The following is a 21810-nucleotide window of genomic DNA, read 5'->3' on the forward strand; positions in this document are numbered from 1 at the left end:
ACCATTTATAGACACGCTCGTGCACATAGACGTCATCTGCCAAATTTCTTTTCTGCTGTGGTGGCGGCAGTGCTGGTGTTGTCCTTTTCTCTCACTATCAGCTTGGTGTAATAATATTTTTCCTTCATAAATGGTAGCTGACCGCACCATACAGTAAGGTTTTAGCAAAGTTGTATTGGAATAATGGGGCTGGGGAGCGGGACATCTTTAAAAATGTGTGTGTGCATGCGTCTTTCTGTAAAAATATATACAAGTTGGGGGGGGCCAAAGGTCATGTGCCAAGATTAAGACTCTAATATCTCTATTGCACATTTCAAAAACAACCCATTTATATTTAATTAGAAAGCAAAACAAATTAGCAAATGTCTGTAGCTTTTATTCTTCGTTGCATGAGGAATATCAACTCCCTGTGACAATGTGTGCACAAATTTCTTTGGACTTTTTTTCTTTTTAAAGCCTCTTTCTGACAGAGACATCTCGGTGGTGAGGGGTCCACTTTGCTATGTGTTGGGCACACCGTATTGCATGAACTTCTCGAACAAATTGACCGGCCGTTGTATGCGATGTTGCTTTTTCTCACGATGCTTTTGGTTGGAGATGTCCACAACTGTTCTGTTCTGTTTTGTTGCACCATCGCAACCAGACTGAAAAACAAGTCCAATGTGCTCCGGAATTGTCAAAGACGTGTTTCAGTTTTTCTAAAATGGAGTGAAATAAAATAATAATAATAATGATTTCTTGTTACTCTTATCAAACTCATTGGGCCCCAGGTTAAGCTAAACTCTCCTTATTCTCCCCACCAAAGTGAGGGAGTTTGTGTGTGCTCAATGTTTTCCCATTAGATAGTCTGGTAGGTCTGTTGTCCCTTCATTTAGTTCCTTAGCCATCATAACTGCCCCCGTTTCTCTCTCTCTGCCTCTTCAGTATGTATGTGTTGGGGGAGTCTGTAATGTCGTCATGGTTACTGTTTTTTTTTTTCGTTTGTTTTTTCACCACCACAGCTTTACTATTAACAATATTTCAGTCGCATTTTTAAATCTGATAATTTCAGGGCAGGAAACTCATGATTGTCACCTCATCCCTCCCTCCCTATTTCTAATATCTTTCTAAATTCTGTTGCTACAACTACTTTGACGACCACCACCACCACCCACAAGTACTGCTACTACTACTACTACTACTGTCATGTCTCTGAATCGGCAGAGCGTCAGACAAAAGGTGCTTTATGGGTAGGTAAGTCTGTTTCCCTTGCTAGCTTTGAATCTGTCAAAATACAGGATGGGCCCAAAGTCACACACTGAGACCCCCCTCTCCCCCATATTTCAAAAACAGCACTTTATGGTTAATTACAACACAAAACTAATTAGGAAATGTCAACATCCTGATTACAAGGGTTCGAAACATTCACCATTTGCAGATTTTTTTATTGTTTGTTGTACAAGGAACAGAATTTCCTGCAGAGATCTTTGCACAGGTAGGGGAGGGGGCAACCATTGGTATTTGTCCTGCACACTGCATGTTGCATGGACTCTTTGCACTAATCAGGCACAGGCTGTGTGGTAAAGAAGCTTGCTTTCCAACCACATGGTTCCTGGTTCAGTCCCACTGTGTGGCACTTTAAATAAGTGTCCACTAAGCCTCGGGCCAACCAAAGCCTTGCGAGTGGATTTGGTTGACAGAAACTGAAAGAAGCCCGTCGTGTGTATATATATATATATATATATGTGTGTGTATGTACATGTGAGTGTGTCTGTCTGTCCCTGCCACCATTGTTTGATAGCCGATGGTGTGTTTACGTCCCCCGTAACTTAGCAGTTTGGCAAAAGAGATAGAATAAGTACTAGGCTTAGAAAAAATAATTCCTAGAGTCAATTTGTTCGACTGAGAGGCAGTGCTCCAGCATGGCTGCAGTCATGTGACTGAAACAAATAAAACAATAATCGACCAACAGTGTTTCAATGTTACACAAAATAATAATGATGATTAATAGTAGTATAAGATGTTATATTTTCGTGTGTGACTTTTGGCCCACCCTGTACCCAGAAATATGACCACCACCACAAAAAATATTTTTTTTTGCTATTGAAGTATCGAACGGGGTAGACAACTCTAGATATGTTTTGCTCTTATTTGACCTCCGTGAATTACAGCTTGTTTTTGCCAGATGGTAAGATGCATCTGTATACACACACATGTACATACATGCTGCTGCATGCAGATAGAGAGATTTGTAAGCCTAATACTTATTCTCTTTTGCCGAAACCACTAAGTTACGGGGACGTAAACACACCAGCATCGATTGTCAAGCGATGGTGGGGGGACAAACACAGACACACAAACACACCTACATATTTTGAGGGAGGGGACTAGTCGATTATGTTGACCCACTAGCGTTTTAATTACCCTAACCCTTATAGGTTGAAAGGAACAGTCGACATCGGCGGAATTTGAACTCAGAACGTAAAGACGGACTGAACACCGTTAAGCACTTTCTCCGGCGTGCTAACGATTCTGCCTTTAAAAATAATAATAATGTTCGTAATCCTTTCAATTATACGCATGGGCGGGGGTAGTTAATTACATTGACCCCTCAATGTTCGTCTTTTAATTAATAATCGGTCCAAGAAGGATGTTAGAAGCTAAAACACATTCGTCCAGCGAAATAAAGATTCTGATCGCAGAGAAACAAAGGGAAGTAACTCGGAGAAGCCAGAGTAAAATAGAGACGTTACAGATAGATGGCGCTGGTGTTTGTTGTTGGTTTGTCATAGCAATGGCGGTGAAGATGGCGGTAGGAACTCGTTAAAATTACTCTTTTCCTTGTTTCAGTCCTTTTGACTGCGTCCAAGCTGGAGCACCGCCTTTATAGTCGGTCAAATCGACCGCAGGACTTACTCTTTGTAAGCCTGGTACTTATTCTATCGGTCTCTTTTGCCGAAACCGCTAATTTACGTTGACGTAAACACACCAGCATCGGTTGTCAAGCGATGTTGGGAGGTGGGGACAAACAGACACACAAACATATACACACACATACATATATACAACGGGCTTCTTTCAGTTTCCGCCTACCAAATCCACTCCTTACGGTCTTTATTTCTTTCTCTGTCTTATTTCTTTGACCGGTTTCAGTCAGTATTTGTATCCGCCATCACTTGTTTACAACCCCAGGACCAGACATTTTATTTTCTTTTCGATAATTTATTAAGTTTGATTCGTTCGACGAAAACCGTTCACAGGGAACACGTCTGTGGAATGCACAGCCACTTAAACATTAATTTCACCGTGCCCCAGTCCACTTACCTGGCAAAAATCACTTACACCTGTAATTCAAAGGGACCGGCCTTGTCACATTGTATTTCTTTGTAAATTACGTGAAGAAGACGTGTCTGCGGAGTACTGAGCCACTTGCATGCTAATTTTCTGTTGATTGAATTGTAATCGATATGTCACTTTCGCTTCATACTGTTTTATTGACCTTGAAAAATAAAGCTGACAAATATATACACATACATTACTAGATTCATAATATATACACACAAGCACATACATTACTAGATTCATAATATATACATACAAGCACATACATTACTAGATTCATAATATATACACATACATACATTACTCGATTCATAATATATACACACACACATTACTCCATTCATAATACACACACACCTTACTAGACATATATTACGCTATTCATAATATATACACATACATTACTCGATTCATAACATATACACATACATTACTCGATTCATAATATATACACATACAAACATTACTTGATTCATAATATATACACACACATTACTCGATTCATAATATATACACATACATAGATCACTAGGTTCATAATATACACACATTACTACTTGATTCATAATATATACACATACATTACTAGACATTGTAGACACTAAATTATCATACTTAAATGTTGTAGAAACTAAATATATAGAATATAATCATATTTAGACATTGTAGACACTAAATTATCATACTTAAATGTTGTAGAGACTAAATATATAGAAAGTAATCATATCTAAACATTGTAGACACTAAATTATCATACTTAAATGTTGTAGAAACTAAATATATTGAATGTAATCATATTTAGACATTGTAGACACTAAATTATCATACTTAAATATTGTAGAAACTAAATATATAGAATGTAATCATATTTAAACATTGTAGACACTAAATTATCATACTTGAATGTTGTACAAACTAAATATATAGAATGTAATCATATTTAAACATTGTAGACACTAAATTATCATACTTGAATGTTGTACAAACTAAATATATAGAATGTAATCATATTTAAACATTGTAGACACTAAATTATCATACTTGAATGTTGTAGAAACTAAATATATAGAATATAATCATATTTAGACATTGTAGACACTAAATTATCATACTTAAATGTTGTAGAGACTAAATATATAGAAAGTAATCATATCTAAACATTGTAGACACTAAATTATCATACTTAAATGTTGTAGAAACTAAATATATTGAATGTAATCATATTTAGACATTGTAGACACTAAATTATCATACTTAAATATTGTAGAAACTAAATATATAGAATGTAATCATATTTAAACATTGTAGACACTAAATTATCATACTTGAATGTTGTACAAACTAAATATATAGAATGTAATCATATTTAAACATTGTAGACACTAAATTATCATACTTGAATGTTGTACAAACTAAATATATAGAATGTAATCATATTTAAACATTGTAGACACTAAATTATCATACTTGAATGTTGTAGAAACTAAATATATAGAATGTAATCATATTTAGACATTGTAGACACTAAATTATCATACTTGAATGTTGTACAAACTAAATATATAGAATGTAATCATATTTAAACATTGTAGACACTAAATTATCATACTTGAATGTTGTAGAAACTAAATATATAGAATGTAATCATATTTAAACATTGTAGACACTAAATTATCATACTTGAATGTTGTACAAACTAAATATATAGAATGTAATCATATTTAAACATTGTAGACACTAAATTATCATACTTGAATGTTGTAGAAACTAAATATATAGAATGTAATCATATTTAGACATTGTAGACACTAAATTATCATACTTGAATGTTGTACAAACTAAATATATAGAATGTAATCATATTTAAACATTGTAGACACTAAATTATCATACTTGAATGTTGTACAAACTAAATATATAGAATGTAATCATATTTAAACATTGTAGACACTAAATTATCATACTTGAATGTTGTAGAAACTAAATATATAGAATGTAATCATATTTAAACATTGTAGACACTAAATTATCATACTTGAATGTTGTAGAAACTAAATATATAGAATGTAATCATATTTAAACATTGTAGACACTAAATTATCATACTTGAATGTTGTAGAAACTAAATATATAGAATGTAATCATATTTAAACATTGTAGACACTAAATTATCATACTTGAATGTTGTACAACCTAAATATATAGAATGTAATCATATTTAAACATTGTAGACACTAAATTATCATACTTGAATGTTGTAGAAACTAAATATATAGAATGTAATCATATTTAAACATTGTAGACACTAAATTATCATACTTGAATGTTGTAGAAACTAAATATATAGAATGTAATCATATTTAAACATTGTAGACACTAAATTATCATACTTGAATGTTGTAGAAACTAAATATATAGAATGTAATCATATTTAAACATTGTAGACACTAAATTATCATACTTGAATGTTGTAGAAACTAAATATATAGAATGTAATCATATTTAAACATTGTAGACACTAAATTATCATACTTGAATGTTGTAGAAACTAAATATATAGAATGTAATCATATTTAAACATTGTAGACACTAAATTATCATACTTGAATGTTGTAGAAACTAAATATATAGAATGTAATCATATTTAAACATTGTAGACACTAAATTATCATACTTGAATGTTGTAGAAACTAAATATATAGAATGTAATCATATTTAAACATTGTAGACACTAAATTATCATACTTGAATGTTGTAGAAACTAAATATATAGAATGTAATCATATTTAAACATTGTAGACACTAAATTATCATACTTGAATGTTGTAGAAACTAAATATATAGAATGTAATCATATTTAAACATTGTAGACACTAAATTATCATACTTGAATGTTGTAGAAACTAAATATATAGAATGTAATCATATTTAAACATTGTAGACACTAAATTATCATACTTGAATGTTGTAGAAACTAAATATATAGAATGTAATCATATTTAAACATTGTAGACACTAAATTATCATACTTGAATGTTGTAGAAACTAAATATATAGAATGTAATCATATTTAAACATTGTAGACACTAAATTATCATACTTGAATGTTGTAGAAACTAAATATATAGAATGTAATCATATTTAAACATTGTAGACACTAAATTATCATACTTGAATGTTGTACAAACTAAATATATAGAATGTAATCATATTTAAACATTGTAGACACTAAATTATCATACTTGAATGTTGTAGAAACTAAATATATAGAATGTAATCATATTTAAACATTGTAGACACTAAATTATCATACTTGAATGTTGTAGAAACTAAATATATAGAATGTAATCATATTTAAACATTGTAGACACTAAATTATCATACTTGAATGTTGTAGAAACTAAATATATAGAATGTAATCATATTTAAACATTGTAGACACTAAATTATCATACTTGAATGTTGTAGAAACTAAATATATAGAATGTAATCATATTTAAACATTGTAGACACTAAATTATCATACTTGAATGTTGTACAAACTTAATATATAGAATGTAATCATATTTAAACATTGTAGACACTAAATTATCATACTTGAATGTTGTAGAAACTAAATATATAGAATGTAATCATATTTAAACATTGTAGACACTAAATTATCATACTTGAATGTTGTAGAAACTAAATATATAGAATGTAATCATATTTAAACATTGTAGACACTAAATTATCATACTTGAATGTTGTAGAAACTAAATATATAGAATGTAATCATATTTAAACATTGTAGACACTAAATTATCATACTTGAATGTTGTAGAAACTAAATATATAGAATGTAATCATATTTAAACATTGTAGACACTAAATTATCATACTTGAATGTTGTAGAAACTAAATATATAGAATGTAATCATATTTAAACATTGTAGACACTAAATTATCATACTTGAATGTTGTAGAAACTAAATATATAGAATGTAATCATATTTAAACATTGTAGACACTAAATTATCATACTTGAATGTTGTAGAAACTAAATATATAGAATGTAATCATATTTAAACATTGTAGACACTAAATTATCATACTTGAATGTTGTAGAAACTAAATATATAGAATGTAATCATATTTAAACATTGTAGACACTAAATTATCATACTTGAATGTTGTAGAAACTAAATATATAGAATGTAATCATATTTAAACATTGTAGACACTAAATTATCATACTTGAATGTTGTAGAAACTAAATATATAGAATGTAATCATATTTAAACATTGTAGACACTAAATTATCATACTTGAATGTTGTAGAAACTAAATATATAGAATGTAATCATATTTAAACATTGTAGACACTAAATTATCATACTTGAATGTTGTAGAAACTAAATATATAGAATGTAATCATATTTAAACATTGTAGACACTAAATTATCATACTTGAATGTTGTACAAACTAAATATATAGAATGTAATCATATTTAAACATTGTAGACACTAAATTATCATACTTGAATGTTGTAGAAACTAAATATATAGAATGTAATCATATTTAAACATTGTAGACACTAAATTATCATACTTGAATGTTGTAGAAACTAAATATATAGAATGTAATCATATTTAAACATTGTAGACACTAAATTATCATACTTGAATGTTGTAGAAACTAAATATATAGAATGTAATCATATTTAAACATTGTAGACACTAAATTATCATACTTGAATGTTGTAGAAACTAAATATATAGAATGTAATCATATTTAAACATTGTAGACACTAAATTATCATACTTGAATGTTGTAGAAACTAAATATATAGAATGTAATCATATTTAAACATTGTAGACACTAAATTATCATACTTGAATGTTGTAGAAACTAAATATATAGAATGTAATCATATTTAAACATTGTAGACACTAAATTATCATACTTGAATGTTGTAGAAACTAAATATATAGAAAGTAATCATATCTAAACATTGTAGACACTAAATTATCATACTTGAATGTTGTAGAAACTAAATATATAGAATGTAATCATATTTAAACATTGTAGACACTAAATTATCATACTTGAATGTTGTAGAAACTAAATATATAGAATGTAATCATATTTAAACATTGTAGACACTAAATTATCATACTTGAATGTTGTAGAAACTAAATATATAGAATGTAATCATATTTAAACATTGTAGACACTAAATTATCATACTTGAATGTTGTAGAAACTAAATATATAGAATGTAATCATATTTAAACATTGTAGACACTAAATTATCATACTTGAATGTTGTAGAAACTAAATATATAGAATGTAATCATATTTAAACATTGTAGACACTAAATTATCATACTTGAATGTTGTAGAAACTAAATATATAGAATGTAATCATATTTAAACATTGTAGACACTAAATTATCATACTTGAATGTTGTAGAAACTAAATATATAGAATGTAATCATATTTAAACATTGTAGACACTAAATTATCATACTTGAATGTTGTAGAAACTAAATATATAGAATGTAATCATATTTAAACATTGTAGACACTAAATTATCATACTTGAATGTTGTACAAACTAAATATATAGAATGTAATCATATTTAAACATTGTAGACACTAAATTATCATACTTGAATGTTGTAGAAACTAAATATATAGAATGTAATCATATTTAAACATTGTAGACACTAAATTATCATACTTGAATGTTGTACAAACTAAATATATAGAATGTAATCATATTTAAACATTGTAGACACTAAATTATCATACTTGAATGTTGTAGAAACTAAATATATAGAATGTAATCATATTTAAACATTGTAGACACTAAATTATCATACTTGAATGTTGTAGAAACTAAATATATAGAATGTAATCATATTTAAACATTGTAGACACTAAATTATCATACTTGAATGTTGTAGAAACTAAATATATAGAATGTAATCATATTTAAACATTGTAGACACTAAATTATCATACTTGAATGTTGTAGAAACTAAATATATAGAATGTAATCATATTTAAACATTGTAGACACTAAATTATCATACTTGAATGTTGTAGAAACTAAATATATAGAATGTAATCATATTTAAACATTGTAGACACTAAATTATCATACTTGAATGTTGTAGAAACTAAATATATAGAATGTAATCATATTTAAACATTGTAGACACTAAATTATCATACTTGAATGTTGTAGAAACTAAATATATAGAATGTAATCATATTTAAACATTGTAGACACTAAATTATCATACTTGAATGTTGTAGAAACTAAATATATAGAATGTAATCATATTTAAACATTGTAGACACTAAATTATCATACTTGAATGTTGTAGAAACTAAATATATAGAATGTAATCATATTTAAACATTGTAGACACTAAATTATCATACTTGAATGTTGTAGAAACTAAATATATAGAATGTAATCATATTTAAACATTGTAGACACTAAATTATCATACTTGAATGTTGTAGAAACTAAATATATAGAATGTAATCATATTTAAACATTGTAGACACTAAATTATCATACTTGAATGTTGTAGAAACTAAATATATAGAATGTAATCATATTTAAACATTGTAGACACTAAATTATCATACTTGAATGTTGTAGAAACTAAATATATAGAATGTAATCATATTTAAACATTGTAGACACTAAATTATCATACTTGAATGTTGTAGAAACTAAATATATAGAATGTAATCATATTTAAACATTGTAGACACTAAATTATCATACTTGAATGTTGTAGAAACTAAATATATAGAATGTAATCATATTTAAACATTGTAGACACTAAATTATCATACTTGAATGTTGTAGAAACTAAATATATAGAATGTAATCATATTTAAACATTGTAGACACTAAATTATCATACTTGAATGTTGTAGAAACTAAATATATAGAATGTAATCATATTTAAACATTGTAGACACTAAATTATCATACTTGAATGTTGTAGAAACTAAATATATAGAATGTAATCATATTTAAACATTGTAGACACTAAATTATCATACTTGAATGTTGTAGAAACTAAATATATAGAATGTAATCATATTTAAACATTGTAGACACTAAATTATCATACTTGAATGTTGTACAAACTAAATATATAGAATGTAATCATATTTAAACATTGTAGACACTAAATTATCATACTTGAATGTTGTACAAACTAAATATATAGAATGTAATCATATTTAAACATTGTAGACACTAAATTATCATACTTGAATGTTGTAGAAACTAAATATATAGAATGTAATCATATTTAAACATTGTAGACACTAAATTATCATACTTGAATGTTGTACAAACTAAATATATAGAATGTAATCATATTTAAACATTGTAGACACTAAATTATCATACTTGAATGTTGTAGAAACTAAATATATAGAATGTAATCATATTTAAACATTGTAGACACTAAATTATCATACTTGAATGTTGTAGAAACTAAATATATAGAATGTAATCATATTTAAACATTGTAGACACTAAATTATCATACTTGAATGTTGTAGAAACTAAATATATAGAATGTAATCATATTTAAACATTGTAGACACTAAATTATCATACTTGAATGTTGTAGAAACTAAATATATAGAATGTAATCATATTTAAACATTGTAGACACTAAATTATCATACTTGAATGTTGTAGAAACTAAATATATAGAATGTAATCATATTTAAACATTGTAGACACTAAATTATCATACTTGAATGTTGTACAAACTAAATATATAGAATGTAATCATATTTAAACATTGTAGACACTAAATTATCATACTTGAATGTTGTAGAAACTAAATATATAGAATGTAATCATATTTAAACATTGTAGACACTAAATTATCATACTTGAATGTTGTAGAAACTAAATATATAGAATGTAATCATATTTAAACATTGTAGACACTAAATTATCATACTTGAATGTTGTACAAACTAAATATATAGAATGTAATCATATTTAAACATTGTAGACACTAAATTATCATACTTAAATGTTGTACAAACTAAATATATAGAATGTAATCATATTTAAACATTGTAGACACTAAATTATCATACTTAAATGTTGTACAAACTAAATATATAGAATGTAATCATATCTAAACATTGTAGACACTAAATTATCATACTTAAATGTTGTACAAACTAAATATATAGAAAGTAATCATATCTAAACATTGTAGACACTAAATTATCATACTTGAATGTTGTAGAAACTAAATTATCATACTTAAATGATGTATATATATATATATATATATATATATATATCATATAGGAGTGGCTGTGTGGTAAGAAGCTTGCTTTCCAACCTCATGCTTCCAGGTTCAGTCCTACTGCATGGCACCTTGGGCATGAGTCTTCTGCTATAGCCTTAAGCCGACCAAAGCCTTTGTGAGTGGATTTGGTTGATGGAAACTGAATGAAGCCTGTTGTGTATGTATATATATATATATATATATATGCGTGTCTGTTTGTCCCTCCACCATCGCTTGACAACCGATGCTGGTGTGTTTGCATCCCCGTAACTTAGCGTTTCGGCAAAAGAGACTGATAGAACAAGTACTAGGCTTACAAAGAATAAGTCCTGGGGTCGCTTCGTTCAACTAAAGGCGCTGCTCCAGCAGGGCCACAGTCTAATGAACCAAAACAAATAAAAGATAATATGGTCACAATGAATTGTCTTATGATGAATTTCTCTTCTGGCAAATTTTTCCAGACAGGGGAAGGGAGACATATTAGGGTCTCCCCTGCTGTCCCTTATTCCCACCACCACCTGTCACTTTTATTTATTTGTAAAAAGTACTTTTTTGGGTTTTTTTTTTTTTTTTTTTGCTTCTCATTTTTCTTTTCAGTTTCAGTAAAGGAGTCGCCCCACTCCTTGATGGGTTGTCTCCTCAGTCGTCATCATCATCATCATCAGATGAAGAATCGTTTCCATTGGAAGTAAACCCCATTGGGGCCAGAGGGGAAAAATGAACCTCGTCCCCCCAGAATACGATGAAATACAACATGACAATCAAATGGTAAGTCAAAAATTTATTGAGAAAAAAATTGTTTGAAAAAAAATGGATATAATTGTAAATAGACAATAAACGATGAAATTAATTGTAAAGACATAACCACCCTGCAGTGGGGCCAGGGTGGACGTCTCATCCTCATTTGTATAAATTCATTTTTCATATGTTATATGTCCCCACATACTTTGTTTGTCCCCTCTTTGTGGCCCCTTGTGGTTAATAAAAAAGCACAGTGCATTCTGTCAACACCCCAAATGTAAAATTCTTCCCTGAAGACAGAGGCTGGTGTTACCCAATGATGGAATCAAGTTACAATCATTATTTTGGACCACCAAGCCCCTCCTCCACAAACAACTGCTGGATTCTCAAAGCTCTTAGTCAACCCCTTTAATTCCTGATACCATTTATATTCTGTGTAAGTCGGACCTTTTTATCTGCATACATGTGTATATTTTTTGTATACCAACATGTCTAACTTGCTTCTCCTTACATTTACTCCTCTTCCTGCTCAAGTTGAAATCTCTTGAACACTATGAAGTGTATTCTATGTTGAGACTACCTGTCTCTAATCTATAAACTACATACATATGTATAGGTGCAGGAGTGGCTGTGTAGTACGTAGCCTGCTGACCAACCACATGGTCCTGGGTTCAGTCCCACTGCATGCCACCTTGGGCAAGTGTCTTCTACTATAGCCCTCGGCCAACCAAAGCCTGGTGAGTGGATTTGGTTGACGGACACTGAAAAAAGCCTGTGGAGTTTGTATGTGTGTATATATATATATATATATATATATATATATATATATATTTTATTTTAGTTGAAGAGCGTAGGCTCGAAACGTCAAAGTCTTTCTCTATTCCCGAGCGTTTATCCTGCATTTGAGAATAAAATTATTTCCTTATTTGTATCTTATATAGATTTTGAATTTCTTCCTGTAATAATAATATTGTATATGTCTTGAAATGTTTGCCATGCCTTAATGTTTAGTGTCCGGTTTAAAAGTTATGTATCCGATGCATTGGAAATCTGCAATGAGTCCATAAATACCGTCCCGGCTATAACCCCTGGAGCCCTAGTAATCCGTTACAGTACTTATCTAGTGTACCTAATCATTTAAATCACCTGTAAACTAAACCCCCATACTTTTTGTGAATCACCATCATCGTCGTTTAACGTCCGCTTTCCATGCTAGCATGGGTTGGACGATTTGACTGAGGACTGGTGAAACCAGATGGCTACACCAGGCTCCATATCTTCGAAACGTCTAGTTAGAATAGAGGCAGCTGACGAAGGAATAATTCCAAGTGGCTTTCTGTTTTCTTATGTGTTCGTTCCGTTGTCTGTAGTTCATTGTTCTAACGTCCTGTACCCTGATATGCATCTCTATACACATGTAAATGTGAGTATGTACATATATGTGTGTATACATGCATATATATCCTTTGTATTATTATATATATATATGTAAAATACAAAAAAGGGACAAGAACGCAAAACATCCAGAGAGATGATACAAAGAAATCAAGGATGGGTCATTCGGAGTTTTCTTTCCTCAGTCGAGTTCCAGATTCTCTTTGCATCTGTGTTTGTCCTCCGCCACCACTTCACAGCCGGTGTTGGTGTGTTTATGGCCCCATCACTTAGTGGTTTGGCAGAAGAAAACTGATAGAATAAGAACTGAACTTTAAAAATAAAACACTGCCAGGTTTGACTTGAATGGTTCAACCTTTGAATGTGGTGCTCCAGCATGGCTGCAGCCAAGCATTTTGTCCAGGGTGCTAGAAATGTTGCCAGGTCACTGAACTGAGGCCAAATGAAGATTACTGTAATTATAATTAACGGAAACATTTTAATTAATTTAAAGTACACAGTGATGAAACAGAAGGATTCATTTCATTAATTAATTGTATTCTTTAATTAATTATTGTTATTTCACCCCAGGTCAGTCCTGATCCAGGCAGACCTACGATTAAACATGTTCCAGTCGTGACCACCCCACCTTATATTCAGGCATAGTGTATCTAGAACTACATTATCTAATGTACAGCGTAGCAGTTAGTATTAGTGGCTGTAGTCGTTCTTTAGCCCCAGGTCACTCCTGATCCAGTCAGACGTTCCAGTTGTGACCATCCCATCTTTTACTCACACACAACCTATAATAATAATATTGTTACTCATTAAATTATTTAATGTTTGTTTAAATCTTAATTAAGGAAATTACTGAACATATATTTTAATTAAATCAATTAAGAGTAATTAGCCGAAAGTAAGACTGCAATTCCACGAACAGGCATCTCCGGACACTTAGAAATCTATATTTCTTTTATCTTTCACTTGTTTTAGGCACGAGCCCGTGGCCATGCTGGAGTACCACCTTGAAGAATTCTACAACCAAATGAATCAACCTCAGGAATTTTTTCTTTTAATCTTACATCATTTGACAGAAACCATTATGGGGTCAGTTGGCCCCATAATAGGTCTGTGCGGTCATCTGACAGGGACAGTTTCTTTAATTAATTTATACGAATTGTATGCATGTTTGTAATGGTTAGATGGGGGTGGGGAGCGCTAGGAATGTGGCTTGTGGGGGTAGAACGCCTAAAATGTTGGACTAGTTGGTTACATGGACTCCAGTGGTCAACTGGCACCTATTTTATAGACCCCCGAAAGAACGAGATGCCTCTGGAAATTGAACTCGAAACATAAAGACAAACGAACGGCTGCCAAACATTTCGCCCACACGTGCTAACGACTCAGCCAGCTCCCTTTGCTTGTTTCACTCATTTGACTGCGGCCATGCTGGAGCACCGCCTTTATAGTCGAGTAAACCGACCCCAGGACTTATTCTTTGTAAGCCTAATACTTATTCTCTTTTGCCGAAACCACTAAGTTACGGGGACGTAAACACACCAGCATCGATTGTCAAGCGATGGTGGGGGGACAAACACAGACACACAAACACACCTACATATTTTGAGGGAGGGGACTAGTCGATTATGTTGACCCCCTAGCGTTTTAATTACCCTAACCCTTATAGGTTGAAAGGAACAGTCGACATCGGCGGAATTTGAACTCAGAACGTAAAGACGGACTGAACACCGTTAAGCACTTTCTCCGGCGTGCTAACGATTCTGCCTTTAAAAATAATAATAATGTTCGTAATCCTTTCAATTATACGCATGGGCGGGGGTAGTTAATTACATTGACCCCTCAATGTTCGTCTTTTAATTAATAATCGGTCCAAGAAGGATGTTAGAAGCTAAAACACATTCGTCCAGCGAAATAAAGATTCTGATCGCAGAGAAACAAAGGGAAGTAACTCGGAGAAGCCAGAGTAAAATAGAGACGTTACAGATAGATGGCGCTGGTGTTTGTTGTTGGTTTGTCATAGCAATGGCGGTGAAGATGGCGGTAGGAACTCGTTAAAATTACTCTTTTCCTTGTTTCAGTCCTTTTGACTGCGTCCAAGCTGGAGCACCGCCTTTATAGTCGGTCAAATCGACCGCAGGACTTACTCTTTGTAAGCCTGGTACTTATTCTATCGGTCTCTTTTGCCGAAACCGCTAATTTACGTTGACGTAAACACACCAGCATCGGTTGTCAAGCGATGTTGGGAGGTGGGGACAAACAGACACACAAACATACATATATACAACGGGCTTCTTTCAGTTTCCGCCTACCAAATCCACTCCTTACGGTCTTTATTTCTTTCTCTGTCTTATTTCTTTGACCGGTTTCAGTCAGTATTTGTGTCCGCCATCACTTGTTTACAACCCCAGGACCAGACATTTTATTTTCTTTTCGATAATTTATTAAGTTTGATTCGTTCGACGAAAACCGTTCACAGGGAACACGTCTGTGGAATGCACAGCCACTTAAACATTAATTTCACCGTGCCCCAGTCCACTTACCTGGCAAAAATCACTTACACCTGTAATTCAAAGGGACCGGCCTTGTCACATTGTATTTCTTTGTAAATTACGTGAAGAAGACGTGTCTGCGGAGTACTGAGCCACTTGCATGCTAATTTTCTGTTGATTGAATTGTAATCGATATGTCACTTTCGCTTCATACTGTTTTATTGACCTTGAAAAATAAAGCTGACAAATATATACACATACATTACTAGATTCATAATATATACACACAAGCACATACATTACTAGATTCATAATATATACACATACATACATTACTCGATTCATAATATATATACACACACACACACATTACTAGATTCATAATATATACACACAAGTACATACATTACTCGATTCATAATATATACACACACACATTACTCCATTCATAATACACACACACCTTACTAGATTCATAATATACACACACACACACTACTAGATTCATAATATATACATTACTCGATTCATAATATATACACACAAGTACATACATTACTCGATTCATAATATATACACATACATACATTACTCGATTCATAATATATACACACACACATTACTCCATTCATAATACACACACACCTTACTAGATTCATAATATACATACACTACTAGATTCATAATATATACACACACACTCTCACTACTAGATTTATAATATATACACACAAGCATATACATTACTCGATTCATAATATTTACACACACACACACACACATTACTAGATTCATAATATATACACACAAGCACATACATTACTCAATTCATAATATATACACATACATTACTAGATTCATAATATATACATTACTAGATTCATAATATATACATACATAACTCGATTCATAATATATGCACACACGTTACTCGATTCATAATATGTACACACACCTTACTAGATTCATAATATATACACACACATAGATCACTAGGTTCATAATATACACACACAAGCACACACATTACTCGATTCATAATATATACACACACACATTACTCGATTCATAATATATACACATACAAACATTACTTGATTCATAATATATACACATACATTACTCGATTCATAATATATACACATACATAGATCACTAGGTTCATAATATACACACATTACTACTTGATTCATAATATATACACATACATTACTAGACATTGTAGACACTAAATTATCATACTTAAATGTTGTAGAAACTTGAAAAATAAAGCTGACAAAGCCAGGATTCGAAATCACAACGTAGATATAGTTTTATTTTATTTATCTCTTGACCACCAAACAGAATGGAAATTGCAGAGAGTTACCTCCCTTGAAACCAACGCGACAAGATCCAATTGTTCCCTAAGCGAAGCATTTCCAAAATGTAATATTTATTTAATTATCGTAATTAAAAATATTATTTAATTACCTGGAAATAAAAATAAAAATAATAAAAAATGTGTAGGAAACCCGGTGTCTTTCCGATAACCAGAAAATCGAAAAATACGGGAGGAGTATGTTTAAAAAACAAAAAAAACGACGCCATTATAAGGTCCCCCCCTTAAAAATTTTTCCGGGTTTTGACACTTTAGCGACATCGATTCCCCAGATTTTCTCCAGAAAATTTTCGAGATTTGACGTCGCTAAAGTGTCAAAACCCGGAAAAATTTTTAAGTGGGGGGCCTTATAATGGCGTCGTTTTTTTTGTTTTTAGCTACTCCTCACCTATTGGTTATACTATAAACATTATCGATTTGACATTATTACCTTCCGCGCGTCCCACGACGGGATTTTCTGGATTAAGACGTGTTTTCTTCTTCCTGTTGCAGTCGATTCTTCTTCTTTGCATAATTTTTGTGGTTTTTATTTTATTCGAGAAAAACATATTTTCGATGATAAAAAAGACTATGTAGACATTCTTTTACTTGTTTTCAGTCAATTGACTGCAGCCATGCTCAGTCAAACCAATTCGACCCCAGGACATACACTTTGTAAGTCTAGTACCGTCTCTTTTTGCTAAACATACCAACATTGGTTGCCAAGCGATGGTGGAGAGACAAACATACACATAGATACGACAGGCTTCCTCCAGGCCTTGATTGGCCTGAGGCTATAAGTGGAAGACACTTTCCCATCGCTTGACAACCAATGTTGGTGTGTTTACGTCCCCCATAACTTAGCAGTTTAACAAGAGACCAATAGAATAATAAGTACTAGGCTTCAGAAGTCCCAGGTTGATTTGCTCCAACATGGCCACAGTCAAAATAATTCACTACAGCTAGAATCCTTTTGTCCAAAGACAAAAGGGATCAGGACCACACAGCAGGTGGACCCACCAGTCAAATAAAAAAGACAAACACTGTAAGTGGGAGGGTCAATACTTTTTTTTTTTTTCCCTCTCAAAATAGAGTTGAAATTGAAATGATGAAGGAAGAGGTATGTATACATGATAGAAGGGGGGAGTGATTGGCATGGAGTGGATGGGAGGAAGAAGAAAAAGGACCCTTGACCACTAGTTGCTTCTGCTGTCACCTTCCATCAACCACTTACTAAGGTGCACTTAGACATCCACTAACCCAAACTGCTGTTACTACCACCACAACCAGTTACTATGGTAATGATCCAAGTTGTTAATGGTTACAACAGCTTCTGCTGTGCTTCACACTACTCCCACCACAACTACTAACCTCTCCCTCGCTAGATATAGTGACCAATCAACCCTTCCGTTCTAATTGCTTTGAATAAAGAATGAAAAAAAAAACAATAGATTAAAATGCTAGATATTCCCCTCTAAGACGAGATGGCCATGGTTGGAACACTGCCCCAGAGTTAAAACTACCACTGACTTTTATTACAGAAGTTACATCCATAACGAGAGAAGAAGTAATTAAGTATGAAGGTTCATTTGAAGAGAACGAACCCAACAAAGGTAAATTAAATGAGAAAGAAGGTTTAGAAATTAAAATAAATTGCAATAGTGGGGGGACAACCTTGGATAGGTTTCAGTGTTATTGACCTCCTCAAGCAACCAGACAATAACTAAGATCACACAAGATTTATACATATACATTTAGATATATATATACACACAAAACGGGGTCTCTTCCTGCCAAGGGTTCCAGATGAGACTACTTCACGGCAGGTGAGAGCAGCAGTGATCAGACTCTCTCATTGACCGAATGCCACCTATCAGAGGAGGTTCCAAATAATAGTGTAGCACAGGCAACGGTGGTGCCCCAGCATGACCACAGCTTTAAATATGTTTAAAGACTAGAGATATACATGTGCAATGAAGTATGTGTGCACAGAATTTATATATCTCGCACCATGCACACACAATGTAATTCCGTGTGCACTCAAATCTCTCTATCTGCATGCAGCAGCATGTATGTATATGTGTGTGTATACAGATGCATCTTACCATCTGGCAAAAACAAGCTGTAATTCACGGAGGTCAAATAAGAGCAAAACATATCTAGAGTTGTCTACCCCGTTCGATACTTCAATAGCAAAAAAAAATATTATTTTTTGTGGTGGTGGTCATATTTCTGGGTACAGGGTGGGCCAAAAGTCACACACGAAAATATAACATCTTATACTACTATTAATCATCATTATTATTTTGTGTAACATTGAAACACTGTTGGTCGATTATTGTTTTATTTGTTTCAGTCACATGACTGCAGCCATGCTGGAGCACTGCCTCTCAGTCGAACAAATTGACTCTAGGAATTATTTTTTCTAAGCCTAGTACTTATTCTATCTCTTTTGCCAAACTGCTAAGTTACGGGGGACGTAAACACACCATCGGCTATCAAACAATGGTGGCAGGGACAGACAGACACACTCACATGTACATACACACACATATATATATATATATATATATATATATATATATATATATATATATATATATATATATATATATATACATACACACGACGGGCTTCTTTCAGTTTCTGTCAACCAAATCCACTCGCAAGGCTTTGGTTGGCCCGAGGCTTAGTGGACACTTATTTAAAGTGCCACACAGTGGGACTGAACCAGGAACCATGTGGTTGGAAAGCAAGCTTCTTTACCACACAGCCTGCGCCTGATTAGTGCAAAGAGTCCATGCAACATGCAGTGTGCAGGACAAATACCAATGGTTGCCCCCTCCCCTACCTGTGCAAAGATCTCTGCAGGAAATTCTGTTCCTTGTACAACAAACAATAAAAAAATCTGCAAATGGTGAATGTTTCGAACCCTTGTAATCAGGATGTTGACATTTCCTAATTAGTTTTGTGTTGTAATTAACCATAAAGTGCTGTTTTTGAAATATGGGGGAGAGGGGGGTCTCAGTGTGTGACTTTGGGCCCATCCTGTATTTTGACAGATTCAAAGCTAGCAAGGGAAACAGACTTACCTACCCATAAAGCACCTTTTGTCTGACGCTCTGCCGATTCAGAGACATGACAGTAGTAGTAGTAGTAGTAGCAGTACTTGTGGGTGGTGGTGGTGGTCGTCAAAGTAGTTGTAGCAACAGAATTTAGAAAGATATTAGAAATAGGGAGGGAGGGATGAGGTGACAATCATGAGTTTCCTGCCCTGAAATTATCAGATTTAAAAATGCGACTGAAATATTGTTAATAGTAAAGCTGTGGTGGTGAAAAAACAAACGAAAAAAAAAAACAGTAACCATGACGACATTACAGACTCCCCCAACACATACATACTGAAGAGGCAGAGAGAGAGAAACGGGGGCAGTTATGATGGCTAAGGAACTAAATGAAGGGACAACAGACCTACCAGACTATCTAATGGGAAAACATTGAGCACACACAAACTCCCTCACTTTGGTGGGGAGAATAAGGAGAGTTTAGCTTAACCTGGGGCCCAATGAGTTTGATAAGAGTAACAAGAAATCATTATTATTATTATTTTATTTCACTCCATTTTAGAAAAACTGAAACACGTCTTTGACAATTCCGGAGCACATTGGACTTGTTTTTCAGTCTGGTTGCGATGGTGCAACAAAACAGAACAGAACAGTTGTGGACATCTCCAACCAAAAGCATCGTGAGAAAAAGCAACATCGCATACAACGGCCGGTCAATTTGTTCGAGAAGTTCATGCAATACGGTGTGCCCAACACATAGCAAAGTGGACCCCTCACCACCGAGATGTCTCTGTCAGAAAGAGGCTTTAAAAAGAAAAAAAGTCCAAAGAAATTTGTGCACACATTGTCACAGGGAGTTGATATTCCTCATGCAACGAAGAATAAAAGCTACAGACATTTGCTAATTTGTTTTGCTTTCTAATTAAATATAAATGGGTTGTTTTTGAAATGTGCAATAGAGATATTAGAGTCTTAATCTTGGCACATGACCTTTGGCCCCCCCCCCAACTTGTATATATTTTTACAGAAAGACGCATGCACACACACATTTTTAAAGATGTCCCGCTCCCCAGCCCCATTATTCCAATACAACTTTGCTAA

The 21810-nt window shown here is 32.5% G+C and overlaps 2 long non-coding RNA genes across 41 annotated transcripts in view; one reads left to right on the forward strand and one right to left on the reverse strand.

The window, feature by feature from the left end:
- The window catches only part of LOC149129142 (uncharacterized), a 29546-nt gene extending 7937 nt beyond the window's left edge, over positions 1-21609 (forward strand). For 4 of the 40 annotated variants that reach the window (XR_016240371.1, XR_016240369.1, XR_016240370.1 and 1 more), the window contains 3 exons: positions 1052-1233; positions 12260-12430; positions 14771-17587. This is a non-coding gene — a long non-coding RNA (uncharacterized LOC149129142). The other 36 variants (XR_016240376.1, XR_016240375.1, XR_016240374.1 and 33 more) reach the window with 32 other exon arrangements.
- On the reverse strand, positions 361-3441 carry LOC149129143 (uncharacterized). The gene is made up of 2 exons (XR_016240401.1): positions 3304-3441; positions 361-698 (listed from the first exon to the last, which is right to left on the reverse strand). It is a non-coding gene; the product is annotated as an uncharacterized LOC149129143 (long non-coding RNA).
- Positions 21610-21810: the final 201 nt, after the last annotated feature.

The sequence above is a fragment of the Octopus bimaculoides genome, unplaced genomic scaffold (genome assembly GCF_046866305.1).
Source record: "Octopus bimaculoides isolate indiv1 unplaced genomic scaffold, ASM4686630v1 contig136, whole genome shotgun sequence".
Classification (NCBI taxonomy): Eukaryota; Metazoa; Mollusca; class Cephalopoda; order Octopoda; family Octopodidae; genus Octopus; species Octopus bimaculoides.